Source organism: Cetorhinus maximus, chromosome 8 (genome assembly GCF_964194155.1).
Source record: "Cetorhinus maximus chromosome 8, sCetMax3.hap1.1, whole genome shotgun sequence".
Classification (NCBI taxonomy): Eukaryota; Metazoa; Chordata; class Chondrichthyes; order Lamniformes; family Cetorhinidae; genus Cetorhinus; species Cetorhinus maximus.
Window position 1 is genome coordinate 119,211,157 of NC_135886.1, and position 22,900 is coordinate 119,234,056.

A 22,900-nucleotide genomic window follows, 5' to 3' on the forward strand; every position below is an offset into this window, starting at 1 on the left:
CCATGTCAAAGGTTGCAGACAGATCGAGAAGGATGAGGAATAGTTTACCTTTGTCACAGTCACATAGGATGCAATTTGTGATTTTGATAAAAACCGATTTAGTACTTTGACAGAGGTGGAAACCTGATTGGAGGGATTCACACAGAGTTCTGGGAAAAACAGGCACAAATTTGGGAGGATACAACACGTTCAAGAACTTTGGAGATGAAAAGGATGATATTGTGCAAGGACAGCGGGGTAAAGGGTCTGTTTTTTTTTGAGAGGAGGGTTGATGATGGCAGATTTTATGCAGGGAGGAACAGTGCCTGAAGAGAGAGAACCATAAACAACATCAGCTAATATGGGAACCAGGAAGTGAAGTTGGGTGGTCAGCAGTTTAGTGGGAATAGGATCAAAGGAGCAGGAGGGGGGTCCCATTGATAAGATGAGCTCAGAGAGGATATGAGGGGAGATAAGGGAGAAACTAGAGAGTGATGCAAATTCAGGACTAGGGCAGGGGGAACATTAAAGATAGCTTGGGCCAGAGGGCTAGGGAAAGGGAAGTGGCAGAGGCAGCTGATCAGATGGTCTCAAGCTTAGAGATGGAGAAAGGGGTTTAAGAAGACTGTTTAGGGAGACAAAAGAAGCCAGGGGTTACCTTTGCATTCCAAGATGATCTTGGCTTATGTGGTCCAACCAGATCTGGTGGTGAATAGCCACCATATGTATTCAAGTGTGTCCCTTGGGCTTAAGGGGGCAGAGATATGAGCCTTACCAGGGAAATTGCCAGGGTCAGAGAGAAAAATGGTTTTGTTTGGGACTATGGCATCAAAGATGAAGATGTAGGTGTGGCTGAGCAAAGCAAAAGCTGAACAAATGTTGAGCTGAAGAGGGCCAAAGGCTAGACAGTTAGGATTTTGAAAGTGGATGGGGGGTGTCTCTTCTATGGGTGGACAAAGAGTGAAGTAGGGTTGGGATGGGGAAAAAGTTGTGGGTGCAGAGTGATACAAGAAAGTGTTCAGTGATAGCCTTCAGAAATAAGAAAAAAATGTCATCTTTGAAATCCCATCAATATCCAAGAAGGTCAGGGGAGTATCTGGGTTTCCTTTCCACTGGACAGTGATATTAAATGCTACACAGGAGGAGAGATGCTTGATTTTTATTTTTGGCCAAGCATAACTAAAGGTCTCAAAATGCATTCTAAGCGGGATATCACTTCAGTTAAAATAATTAACAATGCAATTTCAAATAAAAAAGCGTTAAGTTTTTTTAAGCATATATTACACGCCAATTTCAAGCCAAACTTTTTTAGCTTTCCCAATGGCTGGTAAAGGCCTTGCTCAGTATAAAACTGGACCTACAGACCAAATAGTGCCCAGTTCAATTTTGAGTCTACATTGAATTAGACAGATTGATTTTTTTCCACAGTTCCAGTCACTATAATTGGTGCTAACACCACAAGAGAGCAAAAAAAAAACTAGGCTTCCCATACCTCATCCAGTACTTCCTGGAACTGCACTCTGCAATATCAGGTGAGGAGATGATAGTTCGCTGTGCGCTCGCCACAGACAAATAATTTGCCAATGTTCAGTGTTCAGTGTATAGAACTGTACCCAAACATTCAATGCCTTCAGCATGGAATTAAAATATTTTGTTTGCTTCCAAATCCACAAAAGAAAATTGAAACAGAAAAAGGGATGTTTCTTTCATAGTCAGTACAAGGTTGCCGTAAATCTGTAACTCCACAGCTATTCAATCACCCAGTCATCTGCTGTATGTGTACTGTAAGGCCTTTCAGCCTTGGTACACTGAGGGGCTGGTAACTGTATAGAAACCCTCAGACTGAAAGCATGTTCTTGATTGTACATAGTAAACGCAGCTGTGTTGAAGCACCTCTGAGATCAACATGACCTTTGTCGATAATTTGAATATCAGTGCACTTTCTGTAATGACCATTTTGAAATGTTTGTAATGTTCTTTTTATTGTATTGAAGCATCTCAGCGTGCAACATGATCTATGTAGAAAATGTGAATATCATTGCACTTTGCTGTTATGACAATTAGAAATGTTTTGTAATGTTCTTTCAGATATTTTGTGAAGGAAGTATATTTTTGCAAAACAAAAAAAGTATTCATAGAGTCATCAGGCTTAATTTTTCCAAATGCTAGGTTATCTCACTGTCAGGACCAAAAGTGGGATCCAAGCCCACCTTTAGAGGTGGCTGCTGCTGAGGCTGCAGAAAGAAAGAGATCTTTTAAATCTGCTATGCCAGGGCCAGGCAGACAGGTCCTGGTGATCAGAGGGGTGAACACTCCAGAGGCAGCATCGGTGCCACTGGGGCTGCCATTCCCGCGGCAGGGCTCCTCCATGGGCCAAGGGGCGGCCATAAAGGAAGGCATCACCCCCAACCCCAGGAACCCACTGGGAGGCCACCACAATTTAGCTGCCAGTCTTCCCACATGATGGAGTCCCATCCCAACTGCAGTAAAATGCCAGCGCAGGTGAGAAGTGGCCAAAAATTGCATTAATCGGCTGCCCACCTTCAGTCAGCACACCACTGCCATTCCTGCCATTGAGATTATCCTGTGGCGGCAGAAAGACATCAGGCTTCCCTCCCAATACCTTCTGCCACCATTTTACAAAGCCTCCCACCTCCCAGCCTATCTTCAGAGGCCAGGTATAATCCAGCCCATAGAGTAATTGCAGGCACAGAGGATGCCGTTCAGCCTATCGTATCCAGGCCAGTTCTCTGTAGAGCAATCCAATCAGTCCCATTCCTAACACCACAGCCCTGCAAGTCTATTTCCCTCCAGTGCCTATCCAATTTCTTATTGAATTCATTTGTCACTTCCACTTCCTCCACCCCTGTGGTCAGTGATTTCCAGGCTATCATCACCCTCTGCATGAAAAAGTTCATCCTCGCATATTCTCTGCATCTGCTGCCCAAAACCTTAAATATGGTTTCCATAATCCTTGTGCCATCAGCTATTGGGAACAGCTTTTCTTCATACATTATCTAAAACTGTCATAGTCTTGTACATCTCTATCAAACCTCCCCTCATCCATCTTTGCTCCAAGGAGAACAACCCATTTCTCCAACCTGTAAGATCCCTGATCCCTGATCCATTCTGGGAAATCTCCTCTGTACCTTCTCAAGGACTTTCACATCCTTCCTAAAGTGTGATGACCAGAACTGGATGCAATATTCTAATTGTGGCCTAACCAGAGCTTTATAAAGGTTCAGCATAACTTCGCTGTATTTGTACTCAATGCCTCTATTTATAAAGTCCAAAATTCCATTTGCTTAATTGCTAACTTCTCTTTCATTATGTCCTGCCACAGCTCTCAGGTCTCGTTGTCTCCTGCTCCCTCTCTCAGATCCCTCCTTATTTTTTTTAAAAATACCAGAACAGCACCTCTTCCCTCACTGCACAAAATTCACTCATTCACCAAATTCTATGTTTACTACTCTGTAGGGGTACGCCGTGCTACTTACTCCTGGCATTAGCAAAAGCGTCCTGTATTCACACTGGCAAAAATTCCAAAGACATGCATCAGCCAATCATGAGTTAAAAATATAAACAGAATGCATTTGAAATGTTTAGAGCATCTCAGACCAAAGCTTGGAATTCACAAACCACTTTATGATCTTTTCATCTCTGACACAAGTTTAGTCAATGTATCCAGCACATAAAGAAAGTACAGAAATGTTTTACCCCCACAAATGTCCCTTAATTGAATTATAGTTCTTGCAAGTTATTACTGTGCACACAACATGCTAACACATGCACATAAATTATGCAAATAGCAACTGCAGTTAAGATGTAGAGCATGAACTAGTGACTTGCATGCGTTAGAAATGACGGAATGTATTATAATAGCCACAGTCTACTATTATATTTGTATCTATGATCTAGGGCCAACAGTTCAGCTTATTATAGCCTGAAAACACTAAGCATTGGCTCATTATTTTTTTTCAAAGAGATACACCAAAAAATATTTCCATGCAGCAAATCACAATTATTGTTGCATGAATAATTAAATTTATATTATGCATGTACATATTTAATATAGATGGACAATTACAAAACATTGTTAAATGTTCTTAACCTCCCTATCTTCTTTGTACATACATTCCAAATCTCATGGGCAAGAAAATGTCTGCAATTAATTTTAAAGGTTTTCATTTTTGCATTGAATATTTGTGAAATATTAGGCATACAAACCTCACACTGCAAAACAGCTTTTAAAAAATCAATCTACACCATGAATCATTTTTTCAGCACATTTAGGCCAATGTTACTGGGGGATTGTTCCAGGGAGGCTTCAATAGGTTTTGTGGGACTTCATTAAAGGTGCTGTGATTAACTCAGGGGTAGAGAAATGTGATATTATGGTGTGTATTGACTGAATTAGGTATCTTACATTTATGTTAATGGAAATAAATCTGATTTTTTTTAATAACATTCAAAGCACCGCGACTTACATCCCATTAAATTGAAGCTTTGACATGAACTTTCATCTCATTCTAACTTTTGCAGTGATGACTAAGATCATCTACCTTTTCAAGACTGCATAGCATTATTTTTGAAAGTCATCAGATGGTGCACAGCGTTACATTTTTCAGGTAATCAATTAAAATTATTTATTGATAAATTGGCAATAATACCACAATCCTTAATCCTTTTGAGCAAATGTAACTGGTATTAAGGGCATGCAAGAGGTCATCTACATTTTGCATAGGGGCTCGCCCAAATACTGACAGGAAGCAGAATGAACTCCTCTCAATCATGTACACATAAGTCAAAACAATTCAGATTTGTTTTCCCCAAACCACTCCAACTTTTCCTCAAAGCAATGACTTATGCTAAGGTACAGTTTCATGGGTCCCAGCAACTTCATTCAAATTGCCTGTTCATTTGTGAAGTTATATGGTGAGTGCCGGTGGGCTATTCGACCGAGAGAGAATTTTTGTTGATCCCACTCATGCCCTCCGCTTGTTGTGTACTTTCTATCTTTTCTGTGTAACTCAACATCATATGTGTTGATGGATTTACCCACTAGGTCATCGGGGAGCTGATGAAAACCCTTTATATTGAACATGTTAACAGATATCAGTAATAATTTTGAGGTGATTTAGGCTTTTTCTCTTGGGTTTCCAGAAACAGTGCCAATATTATGGCAGGTGACTGGAAGAACCTCTGAAAATTCCACCTCTATGTCTTTCCTGCTTAGCTTCATGGTGACATCTGAGATGCCCTTAATTAGATTTTATTTGCTGTCACTCCCATATCTTCACATAAAATTCACAGAAGCCTAGCTTTAACTAACGTATAATATTTTGAACATGATCCACTTATTATAGAATTTCACTGTACTAAACCACTGCAGACTCATTGTACACCATAGCTTATCCCACTATTTTACTACCATTCTAAATAACCTTAATTACGTATGAGAACAAACCTTCAGACAAACCTAGAAATACAGATCAGGATTCTATATATATTTCATTTTTGTTGCATTTCTTTTCAGTAATAACTGGGCTCTGTTTCATCTCTAGTGTGCAGCCCACTGAACATCACACCTGTATATCCAATAGAATTCAAAGAAGCTCAGTTGCATTGGTAATGAAGCAACACTGCATAATATTGCTGCTCTGAAGCTTCATATTTTTCCCCTCTGTAAATTCAGTTTTTTACTCACATCTAACTCCATGATTATTTCACCTCGATTTATTGCAATGCTTTATCATTACTTTCATTCACCCGATGATGTAAAACCTGTCATTGATTTTGCTTTCTGCAATAGCCTTGGTCAAATCTTATTTTCCTGTGCGCCTGGTCCCAATTTAGTCTGCAAAGGAAATTCTGATACTGATTTCAAAATCAGAGGCTCAGAAAATGTAATAAAGATACTGATTTTTTTATCAGGGCTTTATGGATTATGCTCATTTAAATTATCTTAGATTTTTTTCTGGTTTCTTCTCAAGCTCTCTTCTCTTCTGAAGACCTATACCATCCTGGTCTCCTGGTCTTCCAAGAACAAGAAAGCATGCCGACAGGAGGCAGCATTATAGTGGGGTGGAGGTGGGATAGGATAGGGGGATGTGGACAAAGGGAAATGCAGAAACATTACTGGAACTCAAACTTGAAAAACCAATCCATTCATGATTTTACCAAAGCAGATCAGCATTTCTTGGGGGTTGTCTGTTACTGCAATTGTAATAAACTGTCACTACCCTTCCGTCATGCCACCTTCCACTCATGGTCTTCCCTTGAAGTGTTCCCTATTTTCACCAGTCGCTGAGTTTGTAAACTTGATCCAATTTCTTCTTTGCCACACAAGAATTATGCTGTAGCTGCTGCATTTCCTTTTCGATATCTGCAGCAATTACCCAGTCATGGAAAGGATTAAGGGCTAAAAATTGATTGGCATCCATTTACAGGACCCGAGACCACTATTCGCTATCTGCCTGAGCCCACTCCCTTGGAGGTAGGCAGCAAGCAAAATACATGTTGCATCGTCACTTCCCTGATTTCGGTATGCAGCCTAGCTCAACTCATGCTGCTATCTAGCTGCACACCCGACAAGCGGCAAAACATCATGTGAGTTGAGCAGATGTTGCAGATAGCCTCCAGCTCTTAAAGGCAACCCCTCTTAAAGGGATGCTGCAATGAATCAAAGGATTGGGGACTGCAGCATTTGGAAACAAGGCAACTAAAACACCTAAGTAGAGAGTTGCACAGTACCTGGATGTTTGCAGGAGCCCTTAGTCATGGAGATTTACAGGAGGAGACACACCACTTCTGCGTGGGGCCAGCAACCCTCAAGGAATGCCCTCTGAAGGCAGCAGGAGCAGGTGGCCAGGGAGGTCAATACATGGACTCTGGTCCTGAGGACCTGGCAACAGTGCTGCAAGAGGTTTAATGACCTCATGCAGGTGGTCAAGGTCGATGAATGCATCTTTGCATGACATCTCCTATCCACCATATCACCAACCTATCACATTGCTCAAAACACCCCACTGTGTTCACACACAGCAGCATTCCTTAGCACACAGGACCCATGCCTGACATACAGACATTCCACCTCGCCCACTTTTCAATGATGACAGCTGCACACCTACCTCCACATACCTTCAGCTATTCAGCTGTGGCAGACACATAACCCAAACACTGTGCCAAACAATCAATGACATTCTCACCTCTTGCAAGATAAGGTAGCCCATAATCAGAGGGAGCAAAGAACCAGAAGGGGCCAGGCTTTCATCCTCTGAGCCCGACAGAGGAGTTGGTGATCCATATTATGAGGCTGGCTGTGACAAAGCCCGTAGCATCTAGTATCACTGAGAACATTCAGGATGATGGTATGTTACTGCCTTATGGTCCTTCTCAACTCTTACCTCGCCCTCATCCTGTTTTCTGGCATGATGTGCAAGCTGCAAATGATGTGACCATGGACTTCTTGCTTTCCACCCCAACCCTCTCCTTCTGATATTATGCCTACAGATACCCAAGAGCTGTCACATACCCAGCTTCAGCATCCCCAGAAGGAAGAGAGAGCAAGTCCACAGAAGTGATGAAGAGGCGGGATCACTTTACCTGACACACTCAGCTGCCAATATTAGCACTGCGTGTCCCCTCGAGGCTAGTGCTGAGTTGGGATCTCCATATAGTGAGTCTGCAAACAGGGCGGGGAGAAAGAATAGCTCATGTGTCAGCTCACCGAAGGGCAAGGTCACAGAAGAACTCTGCTACAGGGACACAGGCAGCCTCCAGTCACAGTCAAAGAACATAGTGGAGTGTGACTCAGGACTTTGCTCAGGGTTTGGAGCCTATCCTTTCCAAGTAAGTGGTGGCCACCTCCACAGCAGCATTAGTGGACCTACAATACACGGCAGTATTTGGTGGACACTATCAGCTTTCACTGCAGAACAGATGAAAGTCCATGTCCAAATGCAACAAGACCTGGACAATATCCAGGTTTGGGCTGACAAGTGGCAAGTAACATTTGCACCACACAAGTCCCAGGCAATGACCATCTCCAACAAGAGAGAATCTAACCATCGCCCCTCGACACTAATTGGCATTACCATCACTGAGTTCCCCACTATCAACATCCTGGAGGTTACCATTGACCAGAAAATGAACTGGGACTAGCCATATAAATACTGTAACGACAAGAGCAAGTAAGAGGCTAGGAATCCTGCGGCAAGTAATTCACCTCCTGACTCCCCAAAGCTGATCCACCATCTACAAGGCAAAAGTCAAGAGTGTGATGGAATACTCCCCACTTGCCCGGATGAGTGCAGTTCCAATGACAATCAAGAGGCTTGACACCATCCAGGACAAAGCAGATCCCTTGCTTGGCACTTATATCACAAACATTCACTCCCTCCACCACTGAAGAACAGTGGCAGCAGTGTGTACCATCTACAAGATGCACTGCGGAAAGTCACCAAGGCTTCTTAGGCAGCACCTTCCAAACCTATGACCACTACCATCTAGGAGGACAAAGGCAGCAGACACATGGGAACACCACCATCTGGATGTTCCTCTCCAAGCCACTCACCATCCTGACTTGGAAACATATCGTCATTCCTTCACTGTCACTGGGTCAAAATCTGGGAACTCCCTCCCTAACAGCACTGTGGGTGTACCTACACAACAGGAACTGCAGCAGTTCAAGAAGGCAGCTCACCACCACCTTCGCAAGGGCAATTAGGGATGAGCAATAAACGCTGGCCTAGCCAGCGCTGCCCACATCCTATCAATGAATAAAAAAACTGATGTTGCAGTGGGAGCTCAGACAGGAGTCATGAGGTCGATTCTTGTGGCCATGTAGGCTCAGACTGATGTCATTATTGTAGCCAATATGAGTGCTCAAAGGAGATTTCAAGTTAGCACAGTGGTCCATCAATCTGTCCTCCAAAAGATTTCGAGGGTTAATGAGGCATCAGCCCCATTGAAGCGGCAGTGGTTCCGTGGAGCACGGAACTGCTGTCTTCTCTCAGGGTGACAGCATTTGTGCTACCACCATTGCCACTTTACTAATGCTCTTGCTGCTGCCAAGCAACCCAGACTGCTGCAACCGATGCCAAGGTGGTACAGTCTGAAGCCGGGCCCTCAAGGCCCAGAGCTGCTCGAGGGCGTCCTGCAAGGCCATCTTCCCCCATTGAAAGTCAGCAGTCAGTCATAGCCATGCTGCAGCCACATGGGTAGCCCTATGTCGGAGCAACAAAAAAGGCAAAGGCACCTGCAGGGCAGGGACTAAGGAAGCATTCAAGGATGAATTGTTCAGTTTTGTTTGTTTAATTGGATGGTGTTGTTGGCTAAAGATGTAAAAGAAAAGGTTTTGCTTAGTTAAAAGGTTAGTGCCTTTTATTTTAGGGTATTGGCCAAGGAGGTGCCAAATGGAGAGTCTCAGGTCAATGTTACACTGGGGAATTAGAAACTCACAACGGTAAAGGGAAATTATCCTATGGGAAACAGTTTATGAGCAAGTTCTCTCAGACAGTCCATCAAGAACAAAGGGATCCAGGATGCCTCCTCCTTGCCTCCTCCTCTTCTTCTTCCTGCTCCCTTCAACATTTAGATTCCTGGTGACAATGGCTGTGCATCATGATGGCCATGTTATGGAGAATGCAGCAAACCACCACGAATTTGGACACCCCCACACCAGGAGGGTGACCCCTGAGCAGTCTCGACAGTAGAAGCTGACTGTCTGCTCCATGATGTTCACGGTGGCTCCATGGCTTTCATTAGATGTGTGTTGGCCTCATGTGGTCATATAGTCATTAGCCACAGATACAGGAAGTAGCCTTTGTCCCCCAACAGCCACCCTCTGGTTCTCCAAGGAGGCCCAAAGTTCACGTAAACAGCCTCAGAATGAAGGCATTATCAGCTGCCAGGATAGCAGGCATTCACCACCATGATATACTGTGCATGTTCACACATCAACTGCAAATGAATTGAGTGAAAGCCATTGTGGTTACTATTCCTCTCCCCACTGTCAATGGGGGCATGTGGCGCCACTATCCTCACAAAGCCACACGTCATTTCATCCTGCTTTTCCTGGCTGAGGGAAAAGACAACCTATTTACCTCTCCGGGCATAGCTGGCCTCCATCACCTCCCAAATGCATCACTGCATGGTATACTGGGAGATGGAGAATATGTCATCCACTTCTGCCTGGAAAGACCAGATACAAAGAAGTTCAATGCCTACTGTGTCCTTTATGGCCACTGGCAAAGCCATTCTCTCCCCGATGCAAGGCTTCAGATCATATGAAAAGTACAGCCAGTCACCGCCAACTTGTTGAGCAAGAGTTACCTCAGACGCCACTCTTGGGTTGGTAAGGTATGAGAAGTGCTCTCAAAAAACCGAAGGTGGGCAGGACCTTCTGTGCAGAGCCCTCCTCCTTCTCCTCCCTTTTTGTAGAGGTTCCATTTCTACAGCCTTTAATCCATTTCTTGGTCAGGTTGCAGACCACAGGGGCACTGTAACCATATCCCCCGATGCCTCATGCAGAGCTGGGTCATCAAATCCTCTGGCCTTCATGAATGTCTGCAGCACTTCACTATAAAACCTCCAAAATGAAGCTACAACACTTCTATTAGCTTTGCCACAGCAGGAGTAAGTCTGCGAGTTTGATGCTTGGCCTTTTAAATACACTGGTAGGGGGTCCCTCATGCTGCTGAACACATGTTCAGCTGAGAGTGACTAGCATGAGTGTTCAGTGGTCATGCACACACCAAGTTTGAAAGATATGGGTCAAATATGTCTGATTGACGTCACAATTGGACCTCTCTTCACTCTACCAGCACATGCATGGTATGCCTGTGTTAGCACCCTGTCCTGCATGGGGAGCCCCATGGGATGCTATTTTATGGCTTTGGGGCTTACGCAGCACAGCCAGCAATAATGCTATAAAGCCCAAAATCACAGCCTAAATTAATATCTACTAAAAAGAATACAAGTCGACCTTAAGTTAGCATCCACTCTCTTATGAAATGTTGAGTCATTATAACTATCCATCTAAACATCATTATGTTAATGAACAATTAGTAATAGACATGTAGGCAGACAACCAATAATTTTTGCTTTTATCAACTAATAATTTTACTAAGGAGTCCTCAATTTAAAATGCTTGCTAAAAAAAACTTTTGTCAGAGAATATAAAAATAGACTTGTCTTAAACACAATCATTCATAAACCGCATTGAAACAACTATCAGCTTGCTTACAGTGCTCAAGGACACTGATATCTGAGGCTGTTTACGTGAACTTTGGGCCTCCTTGGAGGACCAGAGGGTGGCTGTTGGGGGACAAAGGCTACTTCCTGTACCTGTGGCTAATGACTATATGACCACATGAGGCCAACACACATCTAATGATACACGCGTTAAAAAAAATGGCTTGCTCTAATATCAATTTGTATTAATGATTCCTTTATCTAGTCACCACATTGTCTCAGGTTTCTGTGGTGGCAAATCACTTGTTTTCCATTTAACAACTTTTAACTCTCTGTAACTTGCAAGTTCAAATAATTAACTGTTCTAGACTTGCTTTTGCACTCCTGTACAGGATACGAGGAGATACTTGTTTACCTGTTAGACAACCCTTCTCAGTGCCAGCCTCCAGCCTCTTTTCCATCAGAATCTTTACTGATAGACATTGCTCCTCTGAACATTTAACTCCAATTCTCCATCCATCCTAAATATTATATATCTTTTTACATTTTTGCTTTGTTAAAGTGAAAACTAACTGCATTTAAATTAAGACTCTTCACACTATTAGCAGGAAGAGATATTGATGTATATAATGTTATTGGAAATTATTTTTTTTAAGTAGAGGTTTAGCCTGTGTGTGTGTTAATTGGATTAAAGTCAGCTAGTCTGGGTGCTTTTCTGTATAGTAGTTGAGATGTAAACAGTAAGGTAAAGGGTGCATTTGGATTTTGTTGAATAAACCAAAGACTGGGGGTGAAATCTTGCACCTAGCTAGGAGACACCAAGCAATGTTTACATTACTAATAAAATTAGTACTATGAAAAGAGTTCAAAGGGCCTGGTGATACAATGAGAATTTACATTCAAAGAGAAAGGCTGGGTATAACAGAAAGGAGTTTGTGTGTGCAGGTCAGAGACATGTAAGATCTAAGCCTGTAAGCCTACAACTGTCTGCAAAGGAACCAAATTGAAAGGAACCTCACTTTGAATTCGTAAGGTGAAAATGCTTTGCCTGGTGCCTGTTTAAGTCTATTGGTTATTGTTGCCTGAGTGGAGATTAATTTGGGGACTTGTCAAAATGTTATAATAGTAATTTATAGCCATGTGCATGCGTTTAATTTGTTGTAAATTAATAAATGTTTCATTTAGTTTGATATAAAAACCTCTTGAGAACTGGTGGTCTTAATCTTGAATTTAGAGCTGCAACTCAAAACATACCAACTGAAAATATAGATTATAACAGTTGTTTAAACTTTCCCTCTGGGATTTTAAATAACTCAGCCTTTAACAACTGCTGTGTCATAACACTTTTTGTCCTACTTTATCTCATTTTGTCCCAGATCTTCAACATATAGAATTCCTTAGCTACCATAGTTTTACCTTCCACTATAATATACAAGTTTTGACAATCCAAGCTTGGGGTCTCTAAACCATTATGACTTAATTTGTCTTCGTCTATCATGTTGGCTTTGTGGTTTCATACACAATGGCCATTGACTTCACCTAGGTTTTGCAAACACAAAAAAAATCTGCAAAAATCATACTGCCCTTAATCTGGAATTCTTAGAAGCTTTCTGCATTCTTCTAAATTTCAGCTTTTGATGTGTATTTCTATACATCCTTTATGTTTCTCAGGAACAAATCCTGTCCTAGTTTACCTTTATTTCTCCCCTAAAGCCCTTTCATTTTGCCGCATTACCAAGAGAATATAATTTTTCCTCTTTGTGGTGACTCAGTGCTTGAAAAAAATAAAAATCATTTTGGAATCAGACACTGAAATGCTGATATGAATGGAAGTGGTGCACTATTCTAGAACAAAATATGCTAACAACCGAAGGGAAAAAATGCAACAATCAAATGGTCTGTGGGAACAAGTAAATTTTCTTTCAGTTAAGTGGGTGTGGGTTTGAAACAAACATTTGGCTACCACGTAAGATTGTTGATGCTTGGCTGCCTGGTATCAATTCTCAAAACGGTGAGCAGAGTACAGTACCTCAGTAAGATACAGTGAAATCTTCTACTAGAAACACACATAATGCAAGCAGTGGTGATGGATGACATTAAAAAAAAGATGGTCTTCACTATCATATCTTTTCATCCACAGCAATCAACTCATGTGGGCCAACCGAGAGGATAGTAAACTCAAAGCAAAGACCAGGTGGCCAATGGGACCAACAGGCCCTTTATATACTAAGACTAAGGACAATCCTAAAGTCATTACATAAATTGAACTCAACTCTTCTGCTGTTATTAGAAACCATATACAGAATTCTTAGTTTTGGAAGACGTTGCCATCACCTGCCTTATAATAGGAAGATTCGCAATCTATTAAACGGCTAAGCTCAAGCAACTTAAAGGAAACATTCAATTAATTGAAGTGTTGTAGCACATTTTCAATGCCTTAGGGTTGTCACTGACCAAAAATAAAAGGCTAAATACACCAGTCCCACAATCCCAGCTGGGACCTCTGCTCAATGGGATTGAAAGTCACATATAGGAAATGCAGTAGCGAATTTTCCCACAGCAAGGACTCACAAATAGCAATGTGATAATGACCAAATAATCTGTTTTCAGTGGTAGTGGTTGAGGGATAAACACTGGCCACAATACCAGGCAGAACTCCCCTGCTCTTCTTCAAAATAGTGCCCGGGGATCTTTTACTTCCACCTGAGAGGGCAGACAGGGCTTTGGTTTAACATCTAACCCAAAACACAGCATCTCAGATGGTGCAGCACTGTCTCAGTACTGCAGTGGAGTGTCATCTAAAATTTGGCCTCAAGGCCCGGGAGTGGGACTTGAACCTACAACCTTCTAACTCAGAATGAGAATGCTACCAAATGAACACAGCTGACAGTATAAGAACAAACTTACGTCCAACTATATTACAGGCCTTCATGTTAACACGCTCAAATGTAATTAATGCATTGTACAAACCACAGGCTGCACTTGATTGGGGTATAACACAGGATATTTGTTGAAAGAAATATAGCTACCAAGCTAACAGATAACTCAACAAAGCTTTTAATTTTTGTATTTACATGAGATTGCAAGAACAATAACAAATTCTTGCAAATGTTTCTGTTGTTTATCAACAGAAAAATAAAACAGAGTAGAAATACTACTTTTCACCAGTAAGTTAAGATCCACATGTATCTTCGTGTTCCTTTTCCTTTCAACTAAATAAATTATAATAAGATGAGTCAGCTTCATATCAAAAACTCTTAATGAATTCAAAAGACAAAAGAAAGCTTCTACATTTTCATAGACCATTTACATCACCATACACAGTCAATAGGATATGTTACATAACACAAACAGTCAAGATTGATAGCCAACCCTGTGCCAGTTCAGGATTTCATGATACTTCATCCTATGATTAGCAATTTACCCTATGCCCTAAAAGAGGGTTGTCCATCATGGGGTCCAAGTGGACACCAAGCCATAACAATCAATTCCTCTAACAGGGGTAATTCAGTCCTAATTGCATTCATATTTCTCCATTTTCTGTTATTTCAATTTTGTGGGCTGGAACGTCAGAAAAACTGATTGGTGGATAAGTTCTATATCAGAACACCAAGATCAATTACATGGAATTATACAGAAACTGCAACACATAAAGAGCACAGACAATTTCAAATGCCTGTATTGGAACATGGATTTCAATTTTATGTAGGGCCCCTAAAGTTCCACTAAGCACACCTATAAAGGCAAGTTGTACACACAGTCCAAAAGCATTTGATCTACAATTAATCAGTATTTGCCTACCATGAGTCTTACCCACCTCTGAACTTGTATTATTCAAGGCTTATGCTTTTGTTCACAGTTTCTCCACTTGCTTCTGCAGCTTGAAACTTCTCTCTTCTTACTGTATCAGAACAGTCAAAAGTTCAATTAATCTAATGCTTTCAGAAAGCAAGGTTTAAAACTTTCTGCTAATTTTTAATGGAACAAATAGTCAACTATTTCCTTACTCAAATGAGTAATGTGGTATATGAATTTCAGTGCCAGTGTGATGCCAGGTATTTAGGCTGTATGTTCCAATGACTGGGGGATCATATCAAACAGCATGTCCCTTCAGCTGTTTGCAGCAGGCAAAGTACTGACCATACTCAATCAGACCATACTTGCAAAACTCAAAACATGGTGTTCAACATTAGATGCGATTCCGGGATTGCACAGCACTTACTAAACAAAATCCTGGTTGTGCTAAGAATTACAGTGACAACAAATTTAAGATTATCAGTCGGGCTTGCACTTATGCACGCTAGAAGCTACATATATTCACACACAAGGCCCTGTGTTTTGCAAATGGAAAGAAAATGTCCACACATTGCACCTTTTCCAACTAAACTAAAGCTTGGCGGACAGCCATTCCCTGGTACATAGCCCATGGCAATGCCTTGACAGAATTGACCTGTCTAGTTTGAAGTTAAACAAAAGCTTGGCAGTTAACTATTTTCTCATGCTTTATTCATGGCAATGCCTCTACAAATCAGAGTCCACTTGTCAATCAATCAGCACCCTCTTCTCATGCAGTATAAATTGTTGTTCCCTTTGAGATTTGGTGTTCTTGCAAATCTGTCCTGATGAGTTGAAGATGAAAAGCTTCAACAGCATGTCTTTCTTTTCAGCAATACTCAAGTTCTGTACTACCAAGCGAACATTTTCTTACTGCACATAAATTATATTATAAAAGATAGAGCCTCCAATAAAACTCCTTCCAGTTCTTCTTAACCAGTGTCATTGTGTTTGTCATCAAGATAAAGCAATGGAACATTTTTGGCACCCAGTCTTACTGTTAAACACTCAGACTAGGTGCAGGAGAGGCAGATGCAAGGTTATGAGAAACCAGCTGGGCAGTGGGATTAGTTTTATATTTCTATGCCAAAGAAATTGCATACAATAGGCTGAAAGAACTCCCCCTGTGTTGTGAACTTTCACGGTGTTATAGACAAGGCCAAACACTCAATAGAATTTAAATAATGAAAGGTATAAGACTATTGGCCTCAGCTGTCACAATGTCCACTGATGTGCTGAAATGTTCAGTCAACAAGGTTAATTGATCAGGGTTTAAATCATTAATCAAAAACTATCATACCAACATAAATTTATAGTAAATGAAATGATTTTTCACTGAAACACACTTCATTTAGTCAATTTGATCATGTTGTTAAGATACATTAGATATTGAGATAAGGCACTGATGAGATGTTCTAAAGCCTCACAAAATCCATTCTCTTCCTCAGTACTTATGACACCCAAAATATCTTTCTATCATCCCCTTCTTTCTCTCCTGCTCAATGTCCTATTTTCTTCTACATTCTATAATGTGTTCTGAGGTCTGTACATGGGAAGTGCTATAGAAATTATGTGGTTATGTGTTTTTATATTTATTAACAGGGCAATTGGCGTGCATATTAGCTGAAAAATTACATGATAAAGCTTGGGAGAATTAAGAATAGCATTAACATGCAACTCTAGTTAGGCAGTTTTGTACTTTATCTCATTTGAATGTATTCAAATATTTAATTTACTATCTCACTAATCAATAAAATAACTAATGCCACACTGTTAATGGACCTAGCATTATATTGAATGATTTGGTTCCAAATAGCTTACAGAAGCGTAGGATTGCAATTTAACATACTATGCTTGCCAAAAGTCAAAGATGAGAAAAACCAACTCATCAACTAAAGTACTATTGACACACTTTCCCTCACAAGCAGTCATGACTTACACAGTTGAACAACAAAAAGGGCACTAATTTTAAATACTGTTTACTTATAGCATAGACTTTTCTTCACAAGTAGAGATTAGGGTTGGTACAATTCTGGGACAATTAACTTTTTCCTGTTTGCTATTGGACATTACTCTATACCCTACAATAACAACTCACATTTGTATATTACCCTTAATGTAATGAAATGTCCCAAGGCGCTTCACAGGAGCATAATAAAACAAAGTATGACACCTAGACCCATGAGGAGACATAAGATCAAATGACCAAAAGCTTATTTAATGAAGTAGATTTTAAGGAGTGTCTTAAGGAGGAAAGTAAGGTAAAGAGGTGGAAATGTGTAGGAAGGTTTTGCAGAGCTTAGGGTCTAGACAACTGAGGGCACAGCCTCCAATGGTGCAACAATTAAAATTGGGGATGCACAAGAGCCCAGAATTAAAGAAGCGCAGATATCTTGGAGGGTTGCAGGACTGGAGGAGATTACAGAGATAGGGAGGGTTGAGACCATGGGAGGAATTTGAAAACAAGGATTAGAATTTTAAAATCAAGACGTTGCTTGACCAATGCAGGTAAGCAATCATAGGAGTGTTAGGGGAAAGGGGCTTGCTTCAAGTTAAGACAAGATCAGCAGAGTTTTGGATGATATGAGATTTATGGAGGATGGAATGTGGGAGACTAGACAGGAGTGCTTTAGAATAGTCAAGTCTAGACATAACCAAGGTTTGATTGAGGAGTGAGTTTCTACAATATAAAAGTCACATTTGTGAGACCTAGCATTGCATGCTACTGCATTTACAAAACCAAAACTGACTACTGTCAATAGTATCCATTTAAATTGGCAAAAATCAATTACTTAATATTATTAAATACAAGTGCCAATGAAATAAGGAGCATTATTCAATCGCAGAGATGGTGAGAGACGAGGAGTTTAGCTGATGAACAAAAACTACTTGAGTTGTTACACTCTACAACTTGTAACACCTGAGCCCCTTTACTGGAGTATTGCTCTGCAATTTGACCAGCATGTATGGGGATTGCACCAATAAGCCTACTACCATAAATCACTGCACCTCTTCCAGTGTGATGCTGAAGTATTAATCTGAAGGTGCACTATCCTAAAAAAAATGCAAAGCAAAAATTAAGGAAGCTTGAGAATAATAGTTTCTGTAAAACAAGCCTAAAGAAAATAAAAGTTGTATTTAAAACCAATGTAATTCATAGAGCAGTGAATTTTCGGCCAAAAATATTTAATTGTTTTAAACAGATAAGGCGTAAGATTGCACTATTTCACATTATAAATGTTCAGTTATCATTCAGTGCACTCCTGCACTTCAGTAATCAAAATGAAAAAGTTTGAGATACAAGAACTTTATATTGTTTCTTTCCTTCAGGGTCAGGGGAGAGATTTGGCATGTTCTGTTCCTCTATGTATCACAGGTACTGAACAGCATAACCATATTTTGCCAAGTCGCAAATGGGCAATGGAATAAAATAGGGTCTGTGCAAAGAATGGGATCAGAACTCCGATTGAAAACAAATGAAAACCTTAATAACTTACGTTTCCAGGCCAAGAGGTACAACAGTAAGCAAGAATTAACTTTTCAATGCACAATGTTAACAGGTTTCTGGCGCTTGGCATTGATCTTAGTAATTCCCAGAACTAGTATCCAAAAAACAGACTGTCTGGGTCAAAGCCAAACAAACCCATGGCAATCCTTGTAGTACATCATGTTGAGTCACCCCTGACATACCCTAAATTGGTTTAGACTAACACAATCTTGGAGAGCATTCACCAGGATCACTGAGGAAAATATCAACAGATCACAGGGTTTTAAGAATGTTGATTTTTAATCATAAATCTATTGTACACCTCATTCCCCCCACCCCGCCAGCTTAAATTTATAAATTAGGTACGACTCAAATTGTGAGAAACAAAAAAAAAATTGTTAAAACATCTTCATGTGAACTGTTACGGCTATGGACAGTATAGAAACCAGAATTCCGATGGTTTAAAAAAAAAGCTTCAAAGTTAGCAAAGTGCAGGACCTAATAAATCACTGTGACCGCTGAGGTATTCTGTTGCTAACCTGAACCTTGAGCTGTGCAGTGCAAATTCTGACTCCACTCTTGTTGGAATCAAATAAATATCAAGTACCAACCTATGGATACCAGTTTTGATCATGATCTGCCTTTTGGTTTCATTGAACGCAACGAGACGCTCTCCTCGGCTTCTCTGCGTCAAATCGCTTCTTTCTTGCTCACCAATTGCTACCTTTTTCATGCCTTAATTCGGAAAGAGTCGGCAATGGTGGGATTTGATTTTATTAATTCTCCCAGCCTTGGCGCAGATAGTTGCAGCCATTGTGATCAGTGTTTAAGCTGACAACAGTCGGATGTTTTTCTCTCTCTCTTTTACCTGATGCATTTACTGCTTCAATGATCTGATAGAGATATGGAGGGGGGTGGGGGGTGGGTTAAAGTCCCAGTACCTGGCCGATGAGGATGCTTTTTCCTCCTGGCATCTTCATCTTTTCTGAGGGTGCTGGCCGGGGTAGCGAACTTGTGGCTGCCGCATCTGGCTGCCGGCGAGAACCAGCTCGCTGCCCGCAATGGGCAGCGCGCATGCGGCTCACAACCTGGGACCACCACCCACTCTCTGGCAGGCTTAAAAGGGCAATGCACCTCTCCGCTCCAGGAAACCCTGGCAGTTTGCAAACAACCGCATCTTCAATTTGCAAGGCTTTTGTTTGTTTTTGGTAGAAGAAGAATAAATAAAATAGGATCAATAACATTTAGTTCGACCAATGATTAGAGAGAACAGACTTAATTCCTTGAATGCATGGCTGCAATAATGTTCAGCACGACACTTTGCCCATTTCACCCCGTAATATCACATCTCATGTTATCTAGTTATATTTCCCTGTGTTACCATACATTGTCTTACTTTGTTATCCACCTGTTATTTATCAACCACAAGCCAAGTGCTCATATTACAAAGACTCGAGTGACAGTTTCACATTAAGATTAAAATGTAACAAGATTGCAATGTTTAGTTTACTCTATCAATGTTATGAATTATGATATCACCTTTGAATTTTCATTTTTAATCATTTTATTTGACAACACTTGTTTGTTGCGCTATCAACATCCTTGGGGTTACCATTGATCAGAAACTGAACTGGACTAGCCATATAAATACTATGGCTACAAGAGCAGGTCAGAGGCAAGAAATCCTGCTGCAAGTAACTCACCTCCTGACTCCCCAAAGCCGGTCCACCATCTACAAGGCACAGGTAAGGAGTGTGATGGAATACTCTGCATTTGCCTGGATGAGTGCAGTTCCAACAACACTCAAGAAGCTCAACACCATCCAGGACAAAGCAGCCTGCTGATTGGCACCCTATCCACAAACATTCACTCCCCCCACCACCAACACACAATGGCAGCAGTGTGTACCATCTACAAGATGCACTGCTGGAACTCACCAAGGCTCCTTAGACAGCAGCTTCCAAATCCATGACCACTACCACCTAGAAGGACAAGGGCAGGAGACACATGGTAACACCACCATTTGGAAGTTCCCTCCAAGCCACTCACCATCTTGACTTGGAAATATATCACTGTACCTTAACTGTTGTTGGGGCAAAGTCCTTGAACTCCCTCCCTAACAGCACTGTGGGTGTACCTATACCACATGGACTGCAGCGGTTCAAGAAGGCAGCTCACCACCACCTTCTCAAGGGCAATTAGGGATGGGTAATAAATGATGGCTTAGCCAGCAATGCTCACATCCCATAAATGAATAAAAAAACTCCATTCTGCATGTAAAACATAGAAACATGGTACATATTCTGCAGGCTGATTATATCTTGCAGTACTCAAAAGGCAAAAGCAATAAAATTCCTCCTGTTGATGGTTGTCCTGCAAAATCGGCATGAGTGCAAAAAACCCCAAATTGTACTAACATTGATGTTTTCACTAAAATACTCAACTGGGCAATGTTACCCCAACGTCTCTTTTGTTTCCTTCATTACATTTTAGAATGTATGCACTGTTTAGTCTCAACTCTTTCCTTACCTATAGTTTTTCAGCATGCATCTATAATACAGAACTTGATACCGTTTTCCTTAACCAGAAGGAAACATGTTGCCTTTATGTAAAAAACGTTCTTATTCATTCACAAGATGTGAATATCACTGGTAAAGCCAGCATTTGTTGCTCATCCTAAATTGCCCTTGAGGAAGTGTTGCTCAGCTGCCTTCTTGAACTGCTGCAGTTCATATTACGTTGGTACACCCACAGTGCTGTTAGGAAGGGAGTTCAATGTTTTTAACTAGACACAGCAAATAAATTACTATATAGTTCCAAGTCAGAATGGTGTGTGGCTTGAAGGGGAACTTTCAGCTGGTGGTGTTCCCATGCATCTGGTGCCCTTTTCCATCCAGGTGGTAGAGGTCACGAGTTTGGTAGGTCCTGATGAAGGATGCTTGGTGAGTTGCTGCAGTGCATCTTGTAGGCGGTACATACTGGTGTCAATGCGTGCCAGTCATGGCGAAAGTGAATGTTTAAGATGCTGGATGGGGTGCCAATCAAGCAGGCTGGATTGAGTCAAGCTTCTTGAGTGTTGTTGAAGCTGCACACATCCAGGCAAGTTGAGTGTATTCGATCACATGCCTGACTTGTGCCATGTAGATGGTGGACAGACTTCAGGGAATTAGGTGGTGAGTTACTACAGCAGAATTTCAAGCCTCTGACCTCCTCTTGTAACCACAGTATTTATATGGCTGCTTCGGTTCTGTTTCTGATCAATGGTAACCCCAGGATGCTGTTGAACATCAAGGGTAGGTGATTAGATTCTCTCTTGTTGAAGATAGTAATTGTCTGGCACTTACACGGCATGAATGTTACATGCTACTTATCAGTCCAAGCCTGAATGTTGTCCAGATCTTGCTGTATGCAGGCAAAGACTACCAGCAAGGCCAGCATTTGTTGCCCATCCCTAACTGCTCTTGAACTGAGCAGCTTGCTAGGACATTTCAGAGAGTAGTTGAGAGTCAACCACTATGGATCTGGATTCACATGTAAGCTAGGCCAAGTAAGGATGATAGATTTCCCTTCCCTAAAAGGCTTTAGTGGGCCAAATGGGTTCTTACTATAATCAACAACAGGGGCTAGCTTTTAATGTAATTAAATTTCACCAGCTGCCATGGTGGGATTTGAAACTTCGTTTCCAGAGCATTAGCCTGGGTTACTAGATTATTAATCTACTGACATTACCACTATGCCACCATCTCCCAATAATCATCAGCAAACATCTCCACTTCTGGCCATATGATGGAGGAAAGGTATTACAATCATGCATTGTCAGAATACAACACCCTTATCCTTCTCATGACATGTACCAATGTCTAAAATTTTACTATTTCCTACCTATTTTTAATTAGTAGATAATTAATAGATTTTTACAAAAAGTAATTTCGGAGATGTTCACTATGGTATATGTTAACAGGTGGTGGAAAATTAATATTTGACAAGAGGATCTGTGCAGGGGTTACCATAGTAACTATGCCAATATGTGCCATGAGAATATGAAACAGAAATTCAGGTGGGTGATTGTAGGTTGGTAGTGACAAATGAAAGTACTATCTGCTGTTTGTGAAGCTTCCAAGTAAATTAAGTGTAGCAACATCAATGCAGCTCCCAATGCGCCAGAGTTCATAATGGACAATTGTTCACAAATCGAAACTGGATTATCAATCTTATTCAAGGAAACCGGCACGGAAAAAGAAAAGTCACCTTACTGAGGGGAGGATGTATTTTTATGAATGGGAACAACACTGGGACATTGTGCAGAGAATTAAAATGCATCCTGTTATGATCCCAAACTAGACCCCAAAGTATATGTTTTGGTCGGGCTAGGAACCAATAACATTTTGTTTAAAGTAGACAAAG

At 41.1% G+C, this 22,900-nt stretch overlaps 1 protein-coding gene across 1 annotated transcript in view; it reads right to left on the reverse strand.

Annotated features, from left to right (window-relative positions):
- The window catches only part of LOC144683332 (actin-binding protein WASF3-like), an 88,809-nt gene extending 69,253 nt beyond the window's left edge, over positions 1-19,556 (reverse strand). Inside the window, exons 1-2 of the mRNA XM_078546266.1 lie at positions 19,438-19,556; positions 14,993-15,076 (exon numbers count right to left, since the gene is read on the reverse strand). The gene's annotated coding sequence lies outside the window, so the exon portion shown is untranslated. The remainder of the gene's footprint in view (positions 1-14,992; positions 15,077-19,437) is intronic.
- Positions 19,557-22,900: the final 3,344 nt, after the last annotated feature.